We start from the raw sequence: 5,548 nt of genomic DNA on the forward strand, positions 1-5,548 counted from the left end.
TGCTTTAAATTACTGTTTACTTATGAAACAATTTAAAAATAAACTTAATAAATTTTCATTTATTATGAACTAACATTGTCAATTAACAAGTAGACTTTAAGGCAGTTACGTATAATCTAAGCCTGTTACAAATATCTATGTGTTCCCTTTATTACAATTCATAAATATCCATTATCCCAACAAAGACCGTCACTCAGCTGTGCACAGGATCCCATGCATTCCACCTCCTCTGGGCATGGATCCAATAGTTCTGCCTCCCTCCATCGTCACCGCTTCCCCTTCTCCTCTGGATTGTTACTCTCCCCTTAAAAACATGCCAAAAAATGATTCATTCAAAAAGCTAAAATAAAATATAGAACTTTCCTTGACTTCTGTCTCCTGCTAGTTACGATGTTACCTCTGCTTCCCTTACCAGCAACCTTTTAGGAAACAGTTCTTTATCTTTGTCTTTTCCTCCTCTCCCCCAATTGTCTTCTTACATCCACTTCAATCAATCATGTTCTTGTTCCCACTGCTCCACCCAAACTACTCTTGCAAAGTCATCAAAACCAGAATTGGCTTGACACTGTCAACTGGTCCATTTCCTCCCCTTGGACTTCATCTTCCAGGGCTTTGTCATAGCTGATCTTTCCTTCCTTTAGCTTCTGGCACATCCAACGCTGCCGGTTTTCCTCTTTCCTCTCTGACTGTCTCTTTGGGAATAATGTTGCAGGACTCTCCTCCTTTTTCCAACTTTTTCATGTTGCTTTGCTCTGGGGCTTAGTTCTCAGACCTCTTTTCTCTCTGGGTAATTTTATTTGGCCCATGATTTTAAACACCATCTGTTTTAGTTAGCTTTTGCATCACTGTGACCCAAATGCCTGTCGGGAACAACTTAAAGGAGGAAAAGTTTATCTGGGGCTCAAGGTTTCAGAGGTCTCAGTCCACAGATGGCCGACTCCGCTGCTCTGGGCCCAAGGTGAGGCAGAACATCATGGAGGAAAGGCCCGACAAGAGGAAAGCTGGTCATTTCCTGGTGGAGTCAGTCAGAAGTGGGGTGGGGGTGGGGGATGGAAGGAGAGAAGGCACCACGGGAAGAACAATCCCCCCAGGGCCCGCCCCAGGGACCCCCTGCTCCAGCCATGGTCCACCTGCCTTCAGTTGCCACCAGTTAGTCTGTTTGAACTAGGAAGGACTGTTGAGGTTACAGCTCTCATAATCTAATCATTTCCCCTCTAAATATTTCTGTCTTAGCACAGGAACTGTGGGGGGACACCTCATATCCAAACCATAACACCATCTATATGCTGCAAATTCCAGAATGATATCTCTGTGCTTGGATGCTCAATCAGCATCTCCAACTTGTTCTCCAAATGGAACTTTTAGTTTCCCTGGACCACCCCTCCTGGGTTCAATGTCTCCTACAGGTCCCTCTATCTACTCGGGTCATTTGGAGTCCTGTGTTTCTCTCGCATTCCATAACGATGCATCAGCAGATCCTGCTGGTACTAGCTGAGCTCTGCTCCAAGTGCCATTAATAACCTGAACCGATTCCTGAATCTGACTGCCACTTACCACTGCATGGTTCTCAGCCTGGGCTAAGCTCACTGTTCTCCTCATCACTCTGCCTAGTCCTGCCGCCTCCTCCCAGGTGTTGTCTACACTGCGGCCAGACTTGTTCCAAGACATTCATTCTTGTTTATAAACTTTCAGTGGCATCCATCCCGCAAAATAAAATCCAGAGTCCTTACCACTTCTTCAAAGCCCTGTGATCCATCTGGCCTTGTCTTCCACCCTTTTCCCTTGCTCACCAGCCCCTTTAGTCATGCCCAGAGCATTCCTGCTTTAGAATTGTTTCATTTGCTATTATCCCTACTTGAAAGTTTCTTCTTTCAGTTTCCTGCTGAACTCACTCTCTCTCTCTTTAGATGACTACCAAACATTTCTTAATCAAAGAGATATTTTCTGACCTTCTCTTCATAAAATAATGTTCTTCCTATGCTTATTTATTTCTCTTATTGTTACCCATCATGTGTGATATAGGTTGTGCATTGCCCAACTCCTGGGGATGACAGTCACACTAATTGCAGCATGATTGGTTCCCCTGGAGTTCCTCAGTGCACAACCTGTGTAACTGTTTATAAGCAGACCTGATATTCATTACAGAACAAATTTATTCATGCATTTTGTTTATTTTATGACTCCTCCACTAGATATAAACTCTTTGAGGATGAGACTTGAAATACCCCGGCATGTAGAACACTACCTACAACATAGTTTATGTCCAAAAAATTATTTGATATATCAGTGAATATGTGCTTGGTATATGTGTGTGTCATGTGGATGCATAGAGGAAAACGATCTAAAAAGAAATACACTCCCCAGAACTGCAAAAAATACACACATCTCCCCACACATATATGAAATATAGCTTTTGATGGTAGTGATTATCTGAGTAAAGGAATTGTGTGTATTTTTTTCACTATCTTTTTTATCTTTTCCTCTGGGCTTGGATATTTTAATATTAAGAATATATTATTTTACAAAGATGAATGTATTTTTGAGTCAGATACAACTGAAATTAAGTTCCAGCTCTATTCTTTCCTTATTGGGTAACCTTGGGTGCACCTGTTACCATCTCGGTCTCTTTAAAATGGAGATGCTCTCTGGTTCACTGGGTTATTGTGAAGGTTACATAAAACGGGTGTCAAAGCTGGGCCCAGCATGTGCTTGAGCATGAGTTTTCAGCACACAGTGACCTGTTTTCCCTCTAAATGATGATGTACATGAGGGTCACTGAGATGTAAGTAAAGGCCCCGAACCTCGAGGGAGAACAGTGTCTGTTTAGCCCTCCCTGTCCTCCCCACACCCAAGATGATGCCTCGAGGTGACTCGGCCAACCAAAATCAGACCCATGACATTCATGTCCCAGAGAAAATCCATCACTAATACAGTGTTAACTCTTTTTAAAAATTTTTTTGTACCAAGCATTGAAGTTGGGGTGCCTAACCACTGAGCCACATCCCCAAACATTTTTATTTTTTATTTTAAGACAGGGCCTTGGTAAGTTGCTTGAGGCCTCGTTAAGTTGCTGAGGCTGGCTTCAAACATGTGACCTCTTGCCTCAGCCTCCCAGATCACTGGGATTACAGGTGTGTCCCACTGTACCTGGCTAGTTTTAACTCTTTTAAGACTTCCAAATGCTTATCTTTTTATATATATATATATATAAATTCTGGAGGACAATTGGCTGCATGGGCAGGAAGAAGGAGATATGTGTTCTCTCTGTGTGCCTGGGAGTAGAGGAAATCCAGGGGAAAGGATGGCTGAGGCAGCGGGGAGCAAACAGAACTGGGTGTCTGGGGTCTGCTGGGGGAGGAAAAGCTGCAGGGAGCCAGGCAGAGCCAGTGTGCCCGTGGGCCGAGTTCGAGAACCCTCCTTACCTGGGCTGGAGACTTGAGTGGCACTGGAACAGGGCATCACAGCATGCCACCTGTGGCTCAGCAGAGGACAGACAGGCAGAGATTTGTGGCAGTGTTCCCTGTGGTCAGAAGCCATGTTCACATCCATCACGGCGATGCCCTTCTTCTGCTCACCTGCTGGCTTTCCAGACCAGGGGATGTGGCTGCCTGTGGCTCAGTTGTTAACCTGGCAACACTTCTGGCCTGAATTCAGCCACCTTCCCACCACAGGAAGCATGACTATAGTAATTTCTTTCAAGATCCCACTTCCTCCCTCTCCTTTGAAACTGGAACGAGCCTTAAGCGGGCAGCTGCTCCCTTCCCCGTCTTCTGGCCCACACTCACTCCAACAGAACTTCCAGAACCATTAGAAACAGAAAACGTCCCAAGCCCTCAATTCTGAGAGCAGCAGTAAGGATGATAGAGATGGTCAGTGGCCAAAGATCTTTAATTAGCCAGGTGTCTTCAAACCAAAAGGTGCCTCTTCCCAAATCTTGAACCCCAGACATAATTAAAGGCAGATAAAGAAGACTTTGTTCCTGGCTCACCTGCAGGCACTCCCAGGGATCCTGCTCTTCAGTCCTTTGGATTCTTTTCCTAAAGAAAAGGAGACAGGGCAGGAGACCAACAACCTTCTTAGGCCTCCAAACAGAGGGTACAAAAAGTGACCGTCCTGGTGTCTATCACCTCCACACCTTTTCCTGAAAGAAATCCCCCTTCCCCAGCACTGTGTTTCAACCAGCAGCAATGTCCCCACCCCAGCTAGAGCTAGTCGAACTAGGTAGGATTGGGGACCTTACCCCAGGTCAGTTGAAATATTGACCATGAAGAGGGGTGGTGTAGGAAACTCTGCTCCAACAGGAAAGAGCAGAGATAGGAGATTTCTGCTCTCAGGAATTTGAAATAGAGATCTGAGGCTGAGCCTCTCCTAAGCTAAGAGGTGTCATTAACTGTTAAGCAGCTGACACTGGGATAAAGCAAAATTAAGAGAAGTTTAAAGCTTAATACGGAGAAGAGAAAGGTGTTGAGGCAGTTGCTAGGCTGTGGGAAGAGAGGTGGACATAGATAGAAACGTCACTCCTAGGGATCAGTTGTCCCCAGTGGAACGATTTGTGGGTTTGACGGTTGAGTAGTCATGATTTTGAGCAACTCCATGAAGTGGCTCAGTACAGAGACTGAAGCTAGGTTTTTCCAGTTTTTCCCCCCTGTAGTACATAGAGGAGGTGGCGTCAGCATCCCTCCCAGGCCTCAATCACCCAGCAAACATCACCAGCACATTCTTGGTGTCAACGGTCAGCCTTGGCAGCCTTGCTGGTCTCCAGCCACCTTTGGCCATCCATAAAGCTATTTTCCATCCGGCTCCTTGGAGGCTCATATGAAGATGACGTTACAAGTACTTTCCATTTTCCCTCCTGGCTCCGTGAGCATATTTAGTCTATAGTTTTGAGCCACTGTCTGCACAATTAGACAGGCATATTCTCTTGCCTTTGAGTGTTCCCACATTCCTCTGGGGTGAACTCACAGCCTGGCCCAGCACATTTTACATTTGGTAATAGAGCCTCTAGGGATAATGTGTGAAAGGAGGCCACAGAGATCACATCTTCTCAGACATTTTGCTGTATACTGCATCTTGGTTTTAGCCTTAGCTCCTCTGCTTTTTTTTTTTCTTTTAATTACGTCCATAGAATAACCCTAGAAATTGTAGCCAAGGAGATCAAGAGGGTAATTGGAGGCCATTTTATTCCCTGGAAGATGTTTTGTGCTAATGGAGAGAAAATTAAAAGATTGTAGGTGCTCCTGTAGTTCAAAGGCTTTTAAGGATACACAGAAAACACTTTATATCTGTTAAAAGCCAAAAAAATTATAAAATTCAATCAACTAATTTATCAGCTTGCATAGATAGTTGCGGTTAATTTGTCTGAAGAGATAAAAGAATTGGGACATGGTACCAGCAAGAGACACATGGGAATCTATGTGTCCCAACAGTGATTGTGAAAAAATTTAGTCACTGATCCACAATGAGCCCTTTGGTAGTTAATAAAACCACAGCTAGAAGGGTGGCAACTACAAAAATCCTTAAGAAGATATCCCTAAATTGTGTGGGATTA

The 5,548-nt window shown here is 44.4% G+C and overlaps 1 long non-coding RNA gene across 1 annotated transcript; it reads right to left on the minus strand.

The window, feature by feature from the left end:
- On the minus strand, nt 1-3,760 carry LOC144376889 (uncharacterized). Its single transcript, XR_013437253.1, has 2 exons — nt 3,423-3,760; nt 1-1,012 (listed from the first exon to the last, which is right to left on the minus strand). It is a non-coding gene; the product is annotated as an uncharacterized LOC144376889 (long non-coding RNA).
- Nucleotides 3,761-5,548: the final 1,788 nt, after the last annotated feature.

This window comes from Ictidomys tridecemlineatus, chromosome 4 (genome assembly GCF_052094955.1).
Source record: "Ictidomys tridecemlineatus isolate mIctTri1 chromosome 4, mIctTri1.hap1, whole genome shotgun sequence".
Classification (NCBI taxonomy): domain Eukaryota; kingdom Metazoa; phylum Chordata; class Mammalia; order Rodentia; family Sciuridae; genus Ictidomys; species Ictidomys tridecemlineatus.